This window comes from Megascapheus bottae, chromosome 3 (genome assembly GCF_031878675.1).
Source record: "Megascapheus bottae isolate mThoBot1 chromosome 3, mThoBot2.hap1, whole genome shotgun sequence".
Lineage (NCBI taxonomy): Eukaryota > Metazoa > Chordata > Mammalia > Rodentia > Geomyidae > Megascapheus > Megascapheus bottae.
The window spans coordinates 383,810-405,954 of NC_143511.1; the positions used below are offsets into that span (position 1 = coordinate 383,810).

General features: G+C 54.0%; 1 long non-coding RNA gene and 1 pseudogene across 1 annotated transcript; one reads left to right on the plus strand and one right to left on the minus strand.

Annotated features, from left to right (window-relative positions):
- Positions 1-323: 323 nt before the first annotated feature.
- LOC150064750 (calcyclin-binding protein pseudogene) lies at positions 324-1,265 on the minus strand (annotated as a pseudogene).
- A 139-nt stretch (positions 1,266-1,404) lies between these two features.
- LOC150064751 (uncharacterized) lies at positions 1,405-6,939 on the plus strand. The gene is made up of 3 exons (XR_016534713.1): positions 1,405-1,679; positions 2,262-2,336; positions 6,870-6,939. It is a non-coding gene; the product is annotated as an uncharacterized LOC150064751 (long non-coding RNA).
- Positions 6,940-22,145: the final 15,206 nt, after the last annotated feature.

Genomic DNA, 22,145 nt, shown 5'->3' on the forward strand with positions numbered 1-22,145 from the left:
CCCCTCTCAGTTGAGGATTAATGAGTGAATCAATGCTGGGGCAAAGCTCCCTCCATCTAGAAGCAAGTCAGAATATGTACAGAATCTTTAAAATCTTTTAAGGTTCTGTTTTTCTTTTATGGTGGCTTTGCTTTTTTGTGTGGTTTCTTTGTTGCTGTGGTTTGAACTCAGTGCACTGTGTTGGCAGGCAGGTTCTGAATCAAGCATTTCTGTCATAGTTCTAACCTTGCTGCTTCAGTTTGTTTTGAGTTAGGATCTTGTGTTTGTGTGGAGACTGGCCTGGCCTACGTCTTCCATTTTATAATTAGCATAACAGACCCCAGTTTTTTTTTTCCTTAGGCAAAATTTATTTCAATGAGACTGTCACATAACCAACCCTTCTTAAAAAAATAACCAGGATACTAATGAAAGCATCTTTGGAGGAAGTGTTTAATAAGCATATTTTATTTAAATAAATCCTCCAGTAGGAAATGGAGAATTCACTGCCTTTAACTTAGAAGGCTGTGTAAATATCTGCCCAACATTCCATTATTGGAAACATCAGTAATTCCACATACAGTTCCAAGAGGATTTAACAGTCTCAAAATTCTGGGTCTCCTTTGGCTTGCTTCTCTCTTGATTCCACCCAGGCTTTATTAATGGTGCACTTCATATCATCGTCTCCATCTTCATAAATTTTCTTTAGAACATTCATTAATCCCTCACTAGGATCCGCTTCAGTGTCATATGAAGGCTTTTCTTTCTCTTCGCACTCCTTTTCCACTTGAGTCAAGTAATCCCATCGTACATTTTCTGCTTTCTTTCTACATAAGAACTGTATCTGTCTTGACTTTTCTTGAACTGCCTTCTACAGAGCTGGGCTTCAAGAGATTGTTCACTATCATGGAGTAACTCGTCCCATTTAGATTCTTTACCAAAAGATCAAAGGACCTGCCTGTGAAATGCCCCTGTGCATTCTCAGTGGGAACCTGATGAACTCCAGTTAAAGTAATGTAGATTTTCACAAACTTACCTGACTGATCCCATCCATAATTGCTGATTTTCACTGCATATCCAGTTGTGATGGGAGCAACAACAGCAGCTGGCTTTTCATTGTCAACCTGCGGTTTCTTCTGTGATTTCCGCTGCATCTTGTTCTTTATTTCTATCTCAATCTTAGATTTTTCAGATGTAAGGGCATCACGTATTCTTTTCCTAGTGGACTTTTCCAGTAATGCTTTTACTTCTTCTAGGTCTTTCTGCAGCTCCTCCAAAGCCGAAGCCATGGTCTGGACGGGTCCGGCCCAAGGCTGAAACTGCAACCGCCTGCCAGATCCGATGGGAAAGGCCGCCCAGAGCGCAACCCCAGCGAGCAGAGACCCTGAGCGCCAACACACGCAGCGCCCCGCAGAGCTCGCCCCAGTTTTTAAGTAGCATGGAGCTCCCGTCTCAGCTTTTACTGTGAAAAATGAAGTCTCACTAACGTTTTTCTCTGGCTGGCCCTGAACTGTGATGCTCCTCATCGCTGCCTGCCAAGTAGCAGAGATTACAGGACTGAGCTAGTGTACTTAGCTATCTTTAGAGTTTTTAAACAATGATAAAGGAAAGTAAAAGAATGTTATCCTCACCATGAGCCTACAGAGTTGTGAAGAACATGAGTGATCCAGACACTTCTCCCACCTTTGCCCCTCAGTATACAGGTGAGTTCCTGACACACAGTCATGAGTCTTACCTGTTAACTTTTGGGGCAGTGTGGGGTTAAGGTAGGATCCGTCTGTACCCATGGACTTCCTCATTGTATAATCTCCCTCTGACCCCCAAATCCAGACGTGTCTTATTATCCCAGCCCCCCGCAGAGGTTAGGAGAGGCAATGCTTACTGGTAGGGAGGATTACCAGTAACTTAGTGCATCCACCAGGCTTTATTTTGATAGCCTGCTCACAGAGCTGAGTTCTCTGTTTTGCATATCACAAGCAAGGGCAGTCTAATCTACTTTAGACTGGGATGTGCTTCTAATGAAAACTTCCAAATCACGAACGGTTACTAAAGAGAGATGAGGGGGCTGTGATGATTAGGACCAAGTGGAGAGATCATAATATGTGCCTTGAGAGTATGAATATTTTGCACAAGAACGTGACACATTGTCAAATAAATTATGTCTAATACTTGATTCAGTACAAGACAACTTGTTAAGAAACTAGCAAGTTAATGGATGTATATACCAGATGAAAGTTACCATTATGTCTCATATTTATTCTAATGGAATCTGTTTTTCCTAACAGTGGCAGGCAGAGCAACCTTTGAGCAGACCTGCTATGGAAAAGTACCACCAGGAGTATCACTGAGTTCCCCAGAAGGTAGGATGATGGGAGATATTAGAGATGTGTAATTTTGAATGATGTTGCAAATTAGATTTGTGCTGTCTTCTTTAGGGGAGGGATTGGAGTGATGTTTTTTGATAAGAAGATTGCCTCAATGTGGTTTCAGATGATTGATTTTTGTTTCACTTAAATACTCATGTCTCATTGTGAGGATAGAAATAGATAGATGTCCTGTAGGCAGGCCAAGTAAAAAGAGTATTTTCTGCTTTCCTCAGCCATTTTTCGTCATTTATTGTAGGAGCTAGATAAGATTAACTCACATTGGGAAGGGCCATCTTCTTTACTGAGTGCACTGTTTTCACAGGAAATCTCATTTTGAGCCATCTGACTAGGCACATCCAGAAATAATGCTCAGACAGATAAAGAGCCCCCTATAGTTCAATTGTATTTCCATGGATCATTATGTATTAGAACATGGCTGCACAGTGGATCTTGTGTTAGACCAGAAAATTTTAAACTGTTGTGACAAGGGACCAGTCTGTCCTGTCTCCAATACGTTTATAGTATACAATGAAAATGGATCACTGGAAAGATGACATAATACCAAAGATACTTAATGCAAGCCTAAGTTTTTATTCTTATTTATTTTTCTTTAATTGTATTTCCTTCTTTTCCTTTGACTATTTTCTTTTCTTTTCTTTGGTCCTTGTCTTTGCCTTGCCTTTTCCTTGCCTTGGCCTTTGGCACTGCCCTGTCTCTACCTTTGCTTTTGCTCTTGCCTTCCTTTTGCCTTGTCTTTTTCTTATATTCCATCTAGAACCCAGGGCCTCATTCAAGCTTGCTAGTGGTTTATTAATTTATATACCAGGCCTGACTTAGGGTAGACTGAATTACCCTGTCTAATTATAAATGGCACTTTCAATTTCATTGGATTGTGGTTTTTGTCTCAGTGGCTTCTGTATTTCTGGGTCCAAAGAATGTAATTCAAAATAATTCAGAAAAGATGCTTGCAACTGTGCTGACCTATACAACCCTTTATCCTTGTCATAATCCATCCCTTACAAAATAATGTATAACATGCATTTAATATAATGTACATGCTGTTTTCTGATATGTAAACTACAGATAATTTAAAGCATATAGGAGAAGGTATGTGTGCTATGTGAACACAATAGGCTGTTTTATAAAAATGACTGGAACATCACTGGATTTTGGTATTGTTAAGAATGTTGGTCCAGGGGCCAGGAGTTTGGCCTAGTGATAGAGTGCTTGCCTAGCATGCATGAAGACCTGGGTTCAATTCCTCGGTACCACATGCATAGAAAAAAGCCAGAAATGGTGTTGTGGCTCAAGTGACAGAGAGCTAACCTTGAGGACAAAGCTAAAGAACAGTGCTCAGGCCCCGAGTTCAAGCCCCAGGACTGGCAAACAAAAAAAAGAATGTTGGTCCCCTGTAGACTTTCATGTAATTTCCCTGTTGTACTTGCATGTGCAGCTGCTCTGGCTTATAGATGATAACTGCTGCAGTTGTTGTTGTTATTAATTTTTGCACTCTCTTTCTTTTGAAGACAGGTCTTTCAGTATGAGATATGTCTTCGCCACGTTGCCAGCCCATCTGTAGCTCGCACTTTAAATTTCATGACGTTTCAAAATTTGAAATGTAATCCATTTACCGTGATAGGGATGATTTAAACATTCCTCCAGCTTTTCTTCACCTTATCATTTTTTAGATAGGATTTTCACTTTTGGGTAGGGTTGGCTTTAGTGCCATTTAGTGTATTCAGAAGATTGTACACAGCCAGTGTTGTGAGTGGCATGATTAACAAGGTAAGGCATTCAACAGTCCCTTTCTCAGCAGGTGGCCACTGATTTACTTTCTGTCTCTGTGGCTTGTCTCTCCATGTCACTTGAGTACCATCATACAGCAGTGTGGCTCTTTCTCTTGGCTTGGCATTGGCAAGCATATTCTTGAATTTTTTTAGATAATGTGTTACCAGTAGCCCATAGTCCAGGCTTGGTTTGACTTCATAGGCCTTCTGTTTTCTGGGAATATTGGCATGTGCCACCACTCCTGGGGTTTCTTATTGTACAGTCACATCCAACATTTTATTTGAAATGACATTTGAAAATTGTGAGTAATAAGTAGTCATTAAATGTCTGTCATGTGTGTAGAGTTGTTTATGTTGAAGCTTGCCTTCAAGCTCAGTGTAAAAAGTAAGACAGAGCCTGGGTTTTCAAGCAATTGAAGTTTCAATGAGTATTAAATCTCCTGAAATTACTGAAATCAAATCTTCTCACTTTTGGTGATGCAAGTTTTCAGTCTCTTACTCTGACTTATTTGAGTGCTAATGGAGCTTTTGTGTGTGTCTGTGTTGGTGAATCTATTTCCATGGGTATGTTTCAGAGTGTGTATGTGTCGAGAGTGTGGGTGTGTGCCTGTGTGCCCCCATCTTGGGTTTGACCTCAGAGCCTGGACACTGGCAGTGAGCTTTACTGTCCAAGATAGCACTTGACCACTTCAGACACAGATCCACTTCTGGATTATTTTCTATGTTGAGATATTTGTATGTTCTATTTTGCCTAGACAGGCTTTGCTTTTCTGATCTCAGCTTGCTGAGTACATAGAATAACAGGCATAAGCTGCAAACAAATAGTGATTTGTTTTCTGATCGCATGTTTTTCTTGTATTGACATCTATTAGTTGAACAAGAGAGTTTCATTTTCACAGTACAACTTACATATACAGATATGAAGAGTTCAGAACCATAACCACCCCTCTGCCATGATTCTAATTCATCTATCTGAGGGGACAGGGGCCATTGACCATCATGCTTGTCCCTCCATAGTGTGTGTCCTATGCAGTGTGGACTCTCCTTCATTCTTGGGTTTAGGCAGATGAGATATTGTGTGTGATCACCTTGCTTGCAAAGCTGGGAAACTAATTCAGAGGTTCTCTTGCAGAAAAGGGAAAAAGGAAGAGAGAGAGAAAGAGGGAAGCAGATGGGAAGGAAAGGGGGTGTACACACAAAGCAAATGCCTCCAGAAACTATTCAGACCCTGTCCTACCCACCAGAGAAAGAGGGACCCTGGATTGATGAAGAGACAGGGATTGGATAAAATTCTTACTTTGGGAGCACACGTAGCTGTGGAGCAGACAGCCATCCAACCTTCCCTGGCTCAGCTATCTTCAGGCCCTGTTCCAGCTCCTTCTTTCCTGAATGAGAATGCCACCCTCAGCAAACCTCCCCCAGCCAACACTCCCCAATCACAACGGCAGCCCCAATCTGCGCCATGTCCCCTTGTACTGAGTCTGGAGGAGATTTAGCACATTCTCCTCAGGAATGCCCTAGAGCCTCAATGATACTTGAGACATTAGAGCAGGAGGGGTCTTTTGACAGTAGAAAAAGCATTTGTCCGTTTGTCTGGAAAAGAGGGAGGGAAGGAGGAAGGAAGAAAGGAAGGAGGAAGGAAGGAAGGAAGGAAGGAAGGAAGGAAGGAAGGAAGGAAAGAAGGAAGGAGTCTGCTGTCTACAATTTCCTAATGCCATGGGAGTTAGTGGGTGAGGGCAGAGTCATTTGTTCGTTTGGGGGTTTCGCTAGCAAGACAGGGAGGAGAGGCTGGTGGAGGGACGGTGTGGGATGGTGGCCTTACCTGGGGGCAAGGGTGCATAGACAGACACCGCTGGCCCTCAGTAGTCTATATCCTGTGCTGTTTGGACACTCCTTCACTCATAGGGGTAGCCATATGTTATCGCTCGTGTGATCGCCTTGCTTGCAATGCCAGAAAAGCAATTCTGGAAGGACTTGCAAAGACGGGTGGAGAGAAGAGGAGAAAGGAAGACAGGTGCAAGAGGGACAGGGAGGGTTTTTCCTTGATTCTTTTCTCTTTTTTGCTTGCAATTTGATTTTCCAAATTAAATTTATTTTACTGTAGGGCAGGCTTCCTGCACTCTCTGAGATAGAAACCTGGCCCGCTAACCTGCTCTCCTCCTACTCCTACTCTCCCTCCTCCTCCTCCTTCCCTTCCCGCTCCATCCACCCACTCACCTTCATCCTCCGGGGTCTCCCAGCTACTTCCGGTCTATGTGGCCAGATTCCTCCCCAGGGATCTGCCTCCAAGGCCTCTATTCCCTCAAGTGCTGGCCAGGAGTTCCTTCAAAGCCACCTGCCAGCGTGCTGGCCAGAAAAGATGCCCATGGTGCGTGGGTGTTGGGCCGCCCCCAGGTTGTTTAGGGGTTCTGACCGTGCATGTGCGTGTGGACACGGGGAGCAAGGGGAGACATGGGCCGCCCGTGTCCTTTGCCTTGACAGGCTCTTCCCTCCCTCTCTCTCCCTCCTGGATCCCCAAGAGAGAAACGCTGTTCTTTGGACCTTGGCGTGCGCCTCGGGCCCCAGGAATGATCTGGCACTTGACCCCGACCTTGGAAAGGGCAAGGGCCGCCATAGGCCCTTCCCTTTGTGTGTGACTTGGACACTGGCGTCCTCTGAAAGTTCGTGCTACCCCGGAAGGATGCCAACTAGGATGGCCAGGCTTTCCCTTTGCCCCAAGGAATTCTGTTCTTCTTTCCAGTTCCCCTTGGGACACAGACTTGGGACGAGAATCACAGGCTATTCCCTGGACAAGAGCAAAGAGGAGGACGAATGCTGTGTGCAGATGAAACGTCACCAGCATGATGGCGGATGGTTCTAGAATGAGGAAGGCTGTGTGCTCCCTCGGCGGCCACACGAGGAGGATGTCCCGTAAAGAGGAATGCTTTGAGGACTCTGCTCCCAAGAAGACAGTGCCAGGGGCTGTACCACCTGGAAAAACTTTAGGCCACCAATTGGAATTGGGGTGTGTGTGTGTGTGTGTTTCTGCAGGTAGGCACATGCATGCCTGTGCATCTTTCACCACAGAGTTCACGGTTTGCCTTGGTTTTCATTTGAAATCAATTTTAATAATACTAATACTAATACTACAAAAAACAGTACATAAATAGTGGGGTCCTAAGTAGGGAAGGCTGCTAGGTGAGTGGAAGAAGCTGAGGCACGGGGAGGCTTAGGCTTGGCATTGTCTGAGGAATCCTCAGGCAGGTCGTGTGTGGACAGCTGCTCGGCTTCAAGGTGACTGTGGGGCCTGCTGTTGCCACTAGCAGTGGCAGTGGTGGTAGGAGGTCAGCGGATACTGGGACAGCTGGGGCAGGGGCTGTCCCCTCAGCTGCAAAGGGACAGAGAGCGAGACAGAGAGAGAGAGATAGAGAGAGAGAGACAGAGACAGAGACAGAGACAGAGAGAGAGTCGGAGTCAGTCCTGAGCTTGTGTGGGTGCTGGGAGAAAACAATCTCTGCTCACTATGGCTCCCCGTGATGGATGGAAGCCCCGACGTGATGGTGGTGGGTCCTGCCACGATGTCGGAGCTCCCGGCCCCTCCCACCTTGCCCCCAACACTGCTCCCGTCCTCCCCCACATACCTAGAAACCCACAGCCCTCTGCCTGGCCCAGCCCTGTGTCGCGTGTGCATGTGTGAGGGCGTGTGGTCACTGGTGCGTGTGCCCAAGGCTGACTGTCCCTTCCTTGGAGGGAGGTGGCGGCCCTCCCCTGCAGCCTGTGCATCAGTGGGCTCCAGATGCTCCAACCGACCAGAGAGGGACCTGAGAGCTGGGAGCTGTGCGGCACAGTCTCCTCTGGCCTGGTGCGGCTGGCTTTGGCCCGCAGGGGTTTTGGGAGTGTGGCGCAGGTCTGCGAAGAGAGGGAGTGGCGTGAGGACGCCGAGAAGAGGAAGGCAGGGAGGGAGGAGCATGGTGTGTGGCCGCTGTAGAGGCCGTGTGTGGCTCCGTGGAAGGGTGTCCTGGTCCGCAGGTGAGTGTGCGGACCAGCCTGTGTGCCTGTAGGGCGAGCGCCAGTGGCGGTGGGGCCCCGATGGCCTGCCAGTGTGGGATGAGGGCCCTGGGCTCCAGCCCCAGAGGAAGAAGGACGGAGGGACAGGGGCCCGGGACAGAGGGGACTCCCAGGCCGTGGCGGGCCAGGGAGAAACACCACGGGGATGAATGGTGGGAGCAGCAGCTCCCCGGGAGAGCAGCCGGTGGGAGAGGTCCGGATGGACCCGTGCGGGCTGCAGTGGAGGCCCTGCGCGTGGGGCGTGTGGCATGGGTCCAGGCTCAGCAGCGGGAGGCGGGTGGGGGGGAGGGCCAGCGAGCTCCTGGAGGGAAAATGCGGGCCAAGGGCCCACGGCAGCATGAAGGTCCTGGCGGCTCTCCCCGCACGACCGCCCGGGCGAGAGACCCTGAAGGAGCCGCGGTGGCCCAGCTTGGCCAGAGCCTGGCTAGAGGAGGCCCACCTGGTCACACGCAGGGCTTCTTGGCCGGCCGCAGCACGGCGCCTCCACGGGGGGCGCCCGAGAGCCATGGCTGCTCAGGGTATCGGGTGACCGGTAGTGTCGCCCTTGCCCCTGGGTGCCTCGTGCCACCGTCCAATTCTGGACGCTGCAACTTTCTTCCACGAGCAGGACCTTCATGCCGCTGGCGCTCTGTTGGGGGAGACCCAGAACGGTTGGCAGAGGAAGGCCCTCTCCGCTGGAGGCTATGGGGCGGGAGCGCCCAAGAAACCCAACTGCCCTCAGGGTGGGGCACCAAGGAGGGTCCGGGGAGACCCGTGAGCCAGTGAATGTGCGCGTGTGCCCACATGGGCAGACAGACCGGGAGCCTGCAGGAGCAAGCATGGCCTGAGATTTTGCAGGAGGCGAGCCTGCACCCTGATGCTGGATGGTGAAAGCCCACAGAAGGTGGGGGAGGCGATAGGTCCCCGGCAGGCAGGAGGGCTGAGGGGCCCGGTGAGAACGTGGTGCCAAGTGCACCGCGGTCACGTGGAGGTGGCTCTTGGGCTCCGTGGGTGCACGGGTGTGCAGCCAGCCAGCTGCCTTGCCCTGATGTGGGCGGTTCTGCAGAGCGGGCACAGAGGTGGGGCCCGGGTGGCACTGGGCTCTGGACTTGCTGGCGGTGGCCTCCCCCACCCACCCATGAAAGTGCAGGGGTGCTGAAGGGGAGCTTCGGCGTCGTGGGGCGGTCAGAGAAGGTCCCCTGCCCTCCGGGCCCTCCCACCGAGCCCCGTGTGTCCCTGTCCATGCCCGGCCCAGGGTGAGAGTGTCCCGGGGGACTGGCCGACCTGGGAGGAGCCAACGCACAGCCAGGCTCACCCAGGTGAGTGAGCAGCGGCGCCGCCTCACGGTCACCCTGATGTGGACGGAGCTGCAGCCGGCGTGTCCGGTGTGCTGGCCGACGTCCCACGTGCCGCCCTGCCAAGACACAGGCAGGCCACGGGTGGCTGGCAAGGAGCATGAGGGCGAGGGTGAGGGTGGGAGGGAAGGAAGCGGTGTGTGTGGCCGCCGTCGGGACCATCTGTGGCCCCGTGGAATCTTCGGGGACTCGGCCCTCCCCGTGGTCGTCCCCGGGCAGCACCAAACCCTGAGGGCTGGCAGGGCCGATGGCTGGCGTGGGCTGGGCGGGAGCGGGGTGGGCGAAATGGGGCCGAGGCTCGGTGGCCATGGCCTTCAGACTGCCGTGGCCTGGTAACATGAGGGAGAGAGGGCCGTGGTGGTGGCGCCCCAGCAGCCGGCGCAGTGTCCAGCATCCCCTGGGGACGTCAGGGGCCCGCTGCTGCCAGTCCGCGTCGGGTCGGGGCAGAGGAGGAAGGGACAGGACGGGCGAGGCTTGGGTGCGGGCACTCACGGGGCTAGCGGTGTGCGGGCCTTGGCGAACCTCCCTGGGGCTGAGCGGGGAGAGCAGCACGGTGGCGGCAGTGGGGGCGGCAGCAGCAGCCACGGTGGCAGCGGTGGCGCCCGCAGCCACATAGGCGGCGGTGGTATTGGCAGCAGCGACCACAGCGGCGGCGAAGGCGACATGGGCACAAGGCGGGCTCTCAGAGCTCTGTGCCCAGCCATGTGGACCGGCCTGGGATCTGGCCGCGTCATCTGCACGTGGCGGGGCCGGCGCGGGGGTCTCGGGCGGGCTCTCACAGCCCAGTCCTGGGCCAGTGGGACTCCCGGCCCGGGGGTCGGCCCCGTGGTCTTCCGGGCTCGGGGCCCGGGCCTGGCCTTGCGGCCCTCGTGTTCGCCGCCTGCCAAATAGCGCTGCTGGCGTGGAGTGGGTCCTGAGCCAGCGTCTCAAGCGCTGCGGGGCACTCGGGGCGCGCGGGTCCTCGTGGCCGCGTTCGGGCCGGCAGCCACGGCCACGGGCCCGGGGGAAACAACAACAACAAAACATTGTGTGTCTCTCTCGGGGGCAAAGGGAGGAGCGCACGACGCCTCTGCTCAGACGGGGTCAGCTGGATAACTGGGGTTCTGAGTTCTGTGGCTGTTGGTCACCGAGGAAGTGAGTTCACGGGCCGGCTTGGCTGGGGCCCTCCCCCGCCCTGCCCCCACCACGGCCTTAAAGAGGCCCAGATCCCCTCGTCCTTCCCCACCCATGGCCCCACGCCCTCTGACCTCTTGGCCCTTTAGGGCCCTTTTGCCTACGTCAGCACGCGTTCCCCGTGGGGGTCTGGGGTGGGGCCGTGCCCGGGCCACAGGGCCCACCCACGGGACACAGCATGCTTTCTACCCAGTGTCCTGCTAGGGATCCCATCGTGGCATTGGGTGAGGGCAGAGTCATTTGGTCGCTTGGGGGTTTTGCTAGCAAGCCAGGGACAGGGGCTGGCAGAGGGATGGTAGCCTTGTCTGGGGGCAAGGGCGCCATTGGCCGACACCCTTGGCCCTCGGTAGTCTGTGTCCTGGGCTGTTTGGATTCTCCTTCACTCTTGGGGTTAGCCAGATGAGATCACACATGTGATCCCTTACCTTGCAAAGCTGGAAAACAATTTTGGGGTGGTGTTGCACGGAGGGGTGTGGAGAAGAGGAGAAAGGAAGACAGGGTCAAGGGGGTTGGGGGGGAGGGGCAGAGCGAGAGACAAACACGATGCCACCAGAAACTCTTCAGACCAGTCTTACCCACCAGAGACAGAGGGAGCCTTGATTGATGGAGAGGGAGGGCTTGGGCCAAAACTCCACTTGGGAGCACACGTGGCTTTGGAGCAGACAGCCATCCAACCTTGCATGGCTTAGTTCTCTTCTCGCCCTGTTCCAGCTCCTTCTTTCCCTGGAAGAACAGTCCCTGCCTCCCCTTGTGCTCCCTTAGAGCGGAAACACCGTCTGTTTCTTCATCTCCAGTGTGAACCCAGGGTGGAGGGGCTAGCAGGCCCTTCCCCGGGGAAAACGGGGACCGCAAGAAGACATGGCAGCCTGAGCTTTCTGGGTGAAGAAAGGAACAGCCGGCAGCATTTCTGTCCCAGCTCAGCCAGTCGGGACTTTGGGGTCCCGTCGGCTGGGTCAGCTGTCGGGATGGCTTTTGTCTCCTGGGACAGTGTGTCTGTGTAACGTATGGCCAGGGATTGTTGGGCCCCTGTGTCTGCTCCCCGGTGAACCCTGTAAGGTCGATGTGGCGTTTTCCACCTCGAGAGCCCCACAACTGCCTTGTCAGGGGATAGGAAGTGTTTATGCCAGGCTTCCCTCATTCTTTTCTGTTTTTTGCTCCCAGTTTCTTTTCCAAATTAAATTCATTTTATTGTAGGGGAGGCTTCCTGCATTCTTGGAGACAGACATCTGGCCCACCTAACCTGCCCTCCTCCTCCTCCTCCTCTTCCTCCTCCTCCTCCACCTCCTCCTCCTCCTCCACCTCCTTCTTCTCCACTGTCTCATCTGCCTCCTCCTGGGTCTCCCAGCTAATCCGGGTCTGTGTAGCTAGAGTCCTGCCCAGGTGAATTCTCCCCCAACCATTCTTTCTTCCCTTGAGTGCTGGCCAGCAGTTCCTTCAAAGCCACCTGTCAGCGTGCTGGCCAGAAAAGATGCCCGTGGTGCGTGGGTGTTGGGCCGCCCCCAGGTTGTTTAGGGGTTCTGACCGTGCATGTGCGTGTGGACACGGGGAGCAAGAGGAGACATGGGCCGCCCGTGTCCTTTGCCTTGACAGGCTCTTCCCTCCCTCCCTCTCCCTCCTGGATCCCCAAGAGAGAAACGCTGTTCTTTGGACCTTGGCGTGTGCCTCGGGCCCCAGGAATGATCTGGCACTTGACCCTGACCTTGGAAAGGGCAAGGGCCGCCATAGACCTTTCCCTTTGTGTGTGACTTGGACACTGGCGTCCTCTGAAAGTTCGTGCTACCCTGGAAGGATCCAACTAGGATGGCCAGGCTTTCCCTTTGCCCCAAGGAATTCTGTTCTTCTTTCCGGTTCCCCTTGGGACACAGACTTGGGACGAGAATCACAGGCTATTCCCTGGACAAGAGCAAAGAGGAGGACGAATGCTGTGTGCAGATAAAACGTCACCAGCACGATGGCGGATGGTTCTAGAATGAGGAAGGCTGTGTGCTCCCTCGGCGGCCACACGAGGAGGGAGTCCCGTAAAGAGGAATGGTTTGAGGACTCTGCTCCCAAGGAGACAGTGCCAGGGGCTGTACCACCTGGAAAAACTTTAGGCCACCATTTCGAATTGGTGTGTGTGTGTGCGCGTGTGTGTGTGTGTTTCTGCACGTAGGCATATGCATGCCTGTGCATCTTTCACCACAGAGTTCACAGTTTGCCTTGGTTTTCATTTGAAATCAATTTTTAATAATACTAATCCTAATACTACAAAAAACTATATAAAGAGTGGGGTCCTAAGTGGGGAAGGCTGCTAGGTGAGTGGAAGAAGCTGAGGCACGGGGAGGCTTAGGCTTGGCGTTGTCTGAGGAATCCTCAGGCAGGTCAGGTGTGGACAGCTGCTTGGCTTCAAGGTGACTGTGGGGCCTGCTGTTGCCACTAGCAGTGGCAGTGGCCGTAAGAGGTCAGTGGATGCTCGCACTGCTGGGGCAGGAGCTGTCCCCTCAGCTGCAAAGGGACAGAGAGCGAGACAGAGAGAGAGAGATTGAGAGAGAGAGAGAGAGAGAGAGAGAGAGAGAGAGAGAGAGAGAGAGAGAGAGAGTGTCGGAGTCAGTCCTGAGCTTGTGTGGGTGCTGGGAGAAAACAATCTCTGCTCACTATGGCTCTCGTGATGGACGGAAGCTCCGATGTGATGGTGGGGTCCTGCCACGAAGTCAGAGCTCCTGCCCCCTCCTACCTTGCCCCCAACAGTGCTCCCGTCCTCCCCCACATACCTAGAAACCCACAGCCCTCTGCCCTGGCCCAGCCCCGTGTCGCGTGTGCATGTGTGAGGGCGTGTGGTCGCTGGTGTGTGTGCCCAAGGCTGACTGTCCCTTCCTTGGAGGGAGGTGGCGGCCCTCCCCTGCAGCCTGTGCATCAGTGGCCTCCAGATGCTCCAACCGATCAGAGAGGGACCTGAGAGCTGGGAGCTGTGCGGCACAGTCTCCTCTTGCCTGGGGCGGCCGGCTTTGGCCCGCAGGGGTTTTGGGAGTGTGGTGCAGGTCTGTGAAGAGAGGGAGCGGCGTGAGGACGCCGAGAAGAGGAAGGCAGGGAGGGAGGAGCATGGTGTGTGGCCGCTGTAGAGGCCGTGTGTGGCTCCGTGGAAGGGTGTCCTGGTCCGCAGGTGAGTGTGCGGGCCAGCCTGTGTGCCTGTAGGGCGAGCGCCAGTGGTGGTGTGGCGCCGATGGCCTGCCAGTGTGGGATGAGGGCCCTGGGCTCCAGCCCCAGAGGAGGAAGGACGGAGGAAGAGGGGCCTGGGAGAGAGGGGATTCCCAGGCCGTGGCGGGCCAGGGAGAAACACCATGGGGATGAACGGTGGGAGTGGCAGCTCCCCAGGAGAGCAGTGGGTAGGAGAGGTCCGGATGGACCCGTGCAGGCCACACTGGAGGCCCTGCGCTTGGGGCTTGTGGCACAGGTCCAGGCTCAGCAGTTCGAGGCGGGTGTGGCGGAGGGCCAGCGAGCTCCTGGAGGGAAAATGCGGGCCAAGGGCCCATGGCAGCATGAGGGTCCCGGTGGCTCTCCCCGCACGCACGCCCGGGCGAGAGACCCTGAAGGAGCCGCGGTGGGCCAGCTCGGCCTGAGCCCGGCTGGAGGAGGCCCACCTGGTCACACGCAGGCCCTCTTGGGCACAGCACAGCACCTCCACGGGGGCGCCCCAGAGCCATGGCTGCTCAGGGGTGCGGGTGATCCGTCGTGTGCCCCTGGCCCTGGGGTGCCTCGTGTCACCATCCAATTCTCCACAACACTGCAGCTTTCCTCCACATGCAGGACATTCATGCCACTGGCGCTCTGTGGGGGAGACCCAGAACGGTTGGCAGAGGAAGGCCTGCTCCGCTGGAGGCTATGGGGCGCAAGCTCTCAATAAACCCAACTGCCCTCAGGGTGGGGCACCAAGGAGGGTCCCGGGAGGCCCGTGAGCCAGTGAATGTGCACGTGTGCCCACATGGGCAGACAGACCGGGAGCCTGCAGGAGCAAGCATGGCCTGAGATTTTGCAGGAGGCGAGCCTGCACCCTGATGCTGGATGGTGAAAGCCCACAGAAGGTGCTGGAGGCATTAGGTCCCCGGCAGGCAGGAGGGCTGTGGGGCCCGGTGAGAACATTGTGCCAAGTGCACCGTGGTCACGTGGAGGTGGCTCTTGGGCTCCGTGGGTGCACGGGTGTGCAGCCAGCCAGCTGACTTGCCCTGATATGGGCGGTTCTGCAGAGCGGGCACAGAGGTGGGGCCCGGGTGGCACTGGGCGCTGGACTCGCTGGCGGTGGCCTCCCCCACCCACCCATGAAAGTGCAGGGGTGCGGAGGGGGAGCTTGGGCGTCGTGGGGCGGTCAGAGAAGGTCCCCCGCCTTCCGGGCCCTCCCACCGACCCCCGTGTGTCCCTGTCCACGCCCAGCCCAGGGTGAGTGTGGCCTGGGGAACTGGCCGTCCTGGGAGGAGCCAACGCGCAGCCAGGCTCACCCAGGTGAGTGAGCAGCGGCGCCGACTCACGGTCACCCTGATGCGGACGGAGTTGCAGCCGGCGTGTCCGGTGTGCCGGCCGACGTCCCACGTGCCGCTCTGCCAAGACACGGGCAGGCCACGGGTGACCAGCAAGGAGCGTGAAGGCGAGGGTGAGGGTGGGAGGGAAGGACGCGGTGTGTGTGGCCGCCGTCAGGACCATCTGTGGCCCTGTGGAATCTTCGGGGACTCGGCCCTCCCCGTGGCTGTCCCCGGGCAGCGCCAAACCCCGAGGGCTAGCAGGGCTGATGGCTGGCGTGGGCTGGGCGGGAGCGGGGTGGGCGAGATGGGGCCGAGGCCGGCGGCCACGGCCTTCAGACTGCCGTGGCCTGGTAACATGAGGGAGAGTGGGCCGTGGTGGCAACGCCCCAGCAGCCGGCGCAGTGTCCAGCGTCCCCTGGGGACGTCAGGGGCCCGCTGCTGCCAGCCCGTGTCGGGCCCGGGCAGAGGAGCAAGGGACAGGACGGGCGAGGCTTGGGTGTGGGCACTCATGGGGCTAGCGGTGTGCGGGCCTTGGCGAACCTACCTGGGGCTGAGAGGGGAGAGCAGCGCAGCGGTGGTAGTGGAGGGGGCGGCCGTGGCCGCAGTGGCGCCCGCAGCCACATAGGTGGCTGCGGTATTGGCGGCGGCGACCGCAGCGGAGGCGACGGCGCCATGGGCCCAAGATGGGCTCTCAGAGATCTGGGCCCAGCCATCTGGACCGGCCCGGGTTTGGGCCAGGTCGTCTGCACGTGGCGCGGCCAGCGCGGGGGTCTCGGGCGGGCTCTCACAGCCCAGTCCTGGGCCAGTGGGACTCCCGGCCCGGGGGTCGGCCCCGTGGTCTTCCGGGATTGGGGCCCGGGCCTGGCCTTGTGGCCCTCGTGTTCGCCGCCTGCCAAATAGCGCTGCTGGCGTGGAGTGGGTCCTGAGCCAGCGTCTCAAGCGCTGTGGGGCACTCGGGGCACGCGGGTCCTCGTGGCCGCGTTCGGGCCGGCAGCCACGGCCACGGGCCCGGGGGAAACAACAACAACAAAACATTGTGTGTCTCTCTCGGGGGCAAAGGGAGGAGCGCACGACGCCGTCTGCTCAGACGGGGTCAGCTGGGTAACTGGGGTTCCAAGTTCTGTGGCTGTTGGTCACCGAGGAAGTGAGGTCACGGGCTGGCTCGGCTGGGGCCCTCCCCCGCCCTGCCCCCACCCCGGCCTTAAAGAGGCCCAGATCCCCTCGTCCTTCCCCACCCACGGCCCCACGCCCTCTGACCTCTTGGCCCTTTAGGGCCCTTTTGCCTACGTCAGCACGCGTTCCCCGTGGGGGTCTGGGGTGGGGCCGTGCCCGGGCCACAGGGCCCACCCACGGGACACAGCATGCTTTCTACCCAGTGTCCTGCTAGGGATCCCATCGTGGCATTGGGTGAGGGCAGAGTCATTTGGTCGCTTGGGGGTTTTGCTAGCAAGCCAGGGACAGGGGCTGGCAGAGGGATGGTAGCCTTGTCTTGGAGCAAGGGCGCCATTGGCTGACACCCTTGGCCCTCGGTAGTCTGTGTCCTGGGCCGTTTGGATTCTCCTTCACTCTTGGGGTTAGCCAGATGAGATCACACATGTGATCCCCTAGCTTGCAAAGCCTGGAAAGCAATTTTGGGGTGGTGTTGCACGGAGGGGTGTGGAGAAGAGGAGAAAGGAAGACAGGGTCAAGGGGGCGGGGGGGGGGAGGGGGAGAGCGAGAGACAAACACGATGCCACCAGAAACTCTCTTCAGACCAGTCTTACCCACCAGAGACAGAGGTAGCCTTGATTGATGGAGAGGGAGGGCTTGGGCCAAAACTCCACTTGGGAGCACACATGGCTATGGAGCAGACAGCCATCCAACCTTGCGTGGCTTAGTTCTCTTCTCGCCCTGTTCCAGCTCCTTCTTTTCCTGGAAGAACAGTCCCTGCCTCCCCTTGTGCGCCCCTAGAGCGGAAACACCGCCTGTTTCTTCGTCTCCAGTGTGAGCCCAGCGTGGAGGGGCTAGCAGGCCCTTCCCCGGGGAAAACGGGGACCACAAGGAAGACATGGCAGCCTGAGCTTTCTGGGTGAAGAAAGGAACAGCCGGCAGCATTTCTGTCCCAGCTCAGCCAGTCGGGACTTTGGGGTCCCGTCGGCTGGGTCAGCTGTCGGGATGGCTTTTGTCTCCTGGGATAGTGTGTCTGTGTCATGTATGGCCAGGGATTGTTGCTCCCCTGTGTCTGCTCCCAGGTGAACCCTGTAAGGTCGATGTAGCGTTTTCCACCTCGAGAGCCCCACAACTGCCTTGTCAGGGGATAGGAAGTGTTTATGCCAGGCTTCCCTGATTCTTTTCTCTTTTTTTGCTTGCAGTTTGTTTTCTGTAGAGAGCTATTACATTCGCCATTACAAGATGGCGCTGGCATCCGCCTTTGTGGTTGCGCCACTGAGTTGTTTGTCTGAAAGTTTCCAGGAAAAAATGTGATTGTTCATGAGCTTTATGCATGATTGGAAGTATGTGTAATGCCATATTGCTACTTGTTTAGAATGTGCTATAGAGGTGTACTTATATTATTGGCTATAGAATTGTAAGAAAGCAAATGTGATTGGATGATGGGCCTATAAAAGCCCAGGGTTTTGAGGAAGTCGGGGTTGACCCGGCAAAGCTGTAAGCTTGCTGAATAAACTGCTGCTCGAGAAGAAGTCTCACTTGTTGCGTCTTCCTTGCCGGCCAAGGGGATAGGGACAACTTGTGGCCCGTACGGGGACGCCCGTACGCCAAGACCTTCACTTCCAACAGACTTCAGAACTCGAGGTGGTGCACCGGAAAGTCCCAGGTAAGAGGGACCAATTAAAGTCCCAGGTAAGAGGGACTGTTGGGAGCCAGAGTGGAATCAAACTGTACCTTGACTTGCATCAACGATGGCTATATTGTCTTATTGCTTTCTGGCCCTATTCTATGTAAATGACCTGAGAATTACCATATGAATGTAACACCTGGAGTTTCCCTGGGAGAGGAGGAGGGAAGAAGGGGAGTGGAAAATAAACGCGGCAGTCTCGGCAGTCTTTGCCTGGACTGCGGACATCCCGGACCCGGTGTGTCTGTCTCTCTTCTTTTTCTTCCTAGTCCTTGTCCCCTATTTCAGGAACCCCAATCTGCGAACCCTGGTTTGCTGCCAGTTGGCCCCGGCATCTGGCGCCCGAACAGGGACCCTGAAAATCTGGGACGAAGGTGAAGGACCCCTCCCTGTGGTGAGTAACACATCGTAGGACTATTAAGAGAGTATAGTCAGGAGTAAAAATTATGGGTCAAGCTAATAGCCATGGGTTATTTCTACCGATCTTAACAGGCCTATTTGAAGCCCACGGAACGTGGGTGGAAAAAGGGGTGCTTCAGAGCTTCCTACAGTTTGTCGAGGAGGCATGCCCGAGGTCTATAGAGGAGGAATTCCAAAAAGCCTGGCAGCGGATAGGAAAAAGAATTCAAGATTATTATGATGTATATGGCCCCGAAAAGACCCCAGTAGAGGCTGCTACTGTATGGAATTTAGTAAGTGAATACATAGATCCTCTACATGAAAATGCTGAACTTAATCTTGAATTAAGGGAACTTTATGAGTTAAAGGACCCTTCTGAAGAACCTGAGGCTGAGCCATATGCCGCAGCCCAAGAGAGTCTAAGTGAGATCTTGAAAAGGGAACAACAACCAGTAGATATTGAGAATCAGAATTCAGGTTTGAATACCAAGGAGGAAAGTTATGATGAGTCATTGGAGGGCCGGGTGGCTATGATAGAGAAGAAGTTAGAAGAAATGCTACATCTTCTATCGAAAATGGGGACAGAGCAGAGAGCCCCCCCAGAAGTAGGAAAGAAATATGACCCTCAGGCCACTATGGTGTCTGATTCTAAACCTTACCCCTCACACCCACCGCCTCCGGCTGCAGCCTTACGGCCTCAATCCCTTTCTCAACCTTTAGGCAAGCCTAAAGGCCCTAGCAACAAGTCCCTTTTAACAGGCACTACAACCAGGCACAGTGCATCGCAATTAAACCTGACTCAGGCTGCTAGAGAGAGGGAAGGTATTTCAGGGCCTCGATGCTTCCCTAGTTTAGTTGATCATGATGAACAAGTATACCATCAACCTGTTCCTGTTAAACTATTACAGGATTTAAAAAATGCCTGCTCCCAATATGGGCCAACTGCCCCTTTTACTCAAGTAATATTGGAGGCCGCATGTGCTGGTATTGCATGCCCAAATGACTGGAAGCGGCTTGCCAGAGCATGCCTTAGTGCAGGAGAGTACTTATTATGGGAGACAGAGTTCACTGCACAGTGTCGGGCTAAAATTGAAACAAATAGGTCTAAGAACCTGCCTTACACTGTTGATCAGTTGTTAGGAGAGGGAACCTATAAAAACACCGAAGATCAATTGGGTTATGCAAAGGAGGCCTATTTACAAATAAATGCTGCGGCGAGAGAGGCTTGGAAAAAGTTACGCAATTCCAATCGTACAAAAAATCTAGTAGAAGTTAAACAGGGACCGAATGAACCTTATCTAGAATTTTTGTCTCGATTAATGGAGACTGCAGACTGCCTAGTACAAGATAAGAACGCAAGGAAGAGTATAGTTAGACACATAGCCTATGAAAATGCCAACGCCGCCTGTCAGGCGGCTATCAGACCCCATAGGAATAAGGGAGGAATCACGGACTTTATTTCACTGTGTGCTGATATTGGACCCTCCCATGTACAAGGCCTTACTTTAGCCGCCGCTCCTCAAGGAAAGACTGTTACTGAGTCTCTAAAATATAGAGGTCAGCGGCATTCTCGGGATGCTAGACCCCCAGGGCGTTGCTTTTCTTGTGGACAAATAGGACATTGGATGACGCAATGCCCACGCCAGGCCAGGCAAAAGAGAGAAAAATCACCTGGCACATGTCCACGCTGTGGTAAAGGGAAGCACTGGGCTAAAGATTGCAAGTCAGCAACAAATCGCAATGGCCGCCCGTATTTGGGAAACTGGAGAGAAGGGGCCAGCCCCTGGCCCCGCAAAACCATGGGGCAGTCCCTCCCTCTTCTCGGCCACAAGTGCATCTTCTAACAACCCCCCAAGATCAGTCTCCGGCCTCCTCCGTGCCACCCCAGGAAGTGCAGGATTGGACCTCTGTTCCTCCACCTGCTCAGTATTGACCCCAGAGATGGGGACACAAGCTCTCCCCACGGGGGTCTTCGGCCCCCTTCCCCCGGGAGTGGCTGGATTGCTGTTAGGGCGAAGTAGCTCAGCCCTTAAAGGGATACAGATTACACCTGGCAAAATTGACCAGGATTTTACTGGAGAAATCAAAGTTATGGCCTCTGCCCCGAAACACGTGGTATCGATCCCAGCCGGTCAAAAATTAGCACAATTAATACTTGTGCCTTTACCTCCCGGGGAGACTGCTAATTCCCCATGTGGACAGAGAGGATTTAGATCTTCTGATATCTATTGGGTACAAAGCATAAAACAAGAGAGGCCTGAGATGACTATATTTATACAAGAAAAGCCCTTTAAAGGAATATTAGACACTGGAGCAGATGTGTCTGTGATATCTAAAAAACACTGGCCAGCCCAATGGCCCCTGACAACCTCTATGACTTCCCTACAGGGGGTTGGGCAAGCAACTGACCCACAGCAGAGCAGTGCGATCCTTGTCTAGAGAGATGAGGAAGGGCACTCTGGTCATTTTCAGCCATTTGTCTTGGATCATCTGCCAATTAATTTATGGGGTCGTGATATCATGGAAAAAATGGGAGTGTATATGTTTAGTCCTAGTGCTGCGGTCACTAAGCAGTTACTTGATCAAGGCCTCCTCCCCTTTAGGGGACTAGGCCGAGCAGCACAGGGGGAGCTAGAGCCACTCCAACCCCAGTCTCACCCTACGAGACAAGGATTAGGGTATCCCTTGACGGGAGCTGTCGTTTGCCCTCCCCCTCATGCTGATCCCATAAATTGGCTCTCTGAACAACCGGTATGGGTTGAACAGTGGCCTCTTTCTCTAGAAAAGATCATTGCAGTTCAGCAGCTGGTACAGGAACAGCTGGACTTGGGACATATGGCCCCTTCTAACTCTCCATGGAATTCTCCAATTTTTGTTATAAAGAAAAAGTCAGGTAAATGGAGGCTGTTACAGGATTTGAGAAAGGTCAACGCCACAATGGAACTGATGGGGGCCCTACAGCCTGGCTTGCCTTCACCCATGGCAATCCCAAAGGATACTTATAAGATTATTATAGATTTGAAGGATTGTTTCTATACTATACCCCTGGCGCCTCAAGACTGTAAGCGCTTTGCCTTCAGCGTCCCCTCTGTTAATTTTAAAGAACCCATGAAGCGATATCACTGGCTTGTGCTCCCACAGGGCATGGCAAATAGCCCAACTTTATGTCAGAGTTTTGTAGCTAGAGCCATTTCTTCCACTCGTGAAAAATTTTCTTCTGTTTATATTGTTCATTATATGGATGACATCTTGTTGGCTTGTTCTGACCCTATCGTCGTACGACAAGCCTTTGGACAACTAAAGCAAGATCTGAGCCTCTTTGGCCTTATAATAGCAGCTGAAAAGGTTCAGGAACACCCCCCTTTTACATATCTAGGCCATATATTAGGCCCACACTATTTTAAAAGCCAAAAAATACAATTAAAAACTTCACACTTAAGAACTCTTCATGATTTTCAGCAATTCTTAGGAGATATAAATTGGCTTCGGCCTTATCTAAAGCTCTCCACAGGAGAGTTAAAACCCCTTTTTGATCTCTTAAAAGGAGATACCAACCCTACATCCTTGCGCGAATTAAATCCTGACGCCAGGAGGGCCATCCAAATTGTAGAAAAGGCAATTTCCCAGCAACAAGTGACCTATTGTGACTATTCTAAACCATGGGGAGTTTACATTTTAGCTACTTCTCACTCCCCAACTGCTGTATTGTGGCAGGATGGCCCACTTTTATGGCTTTA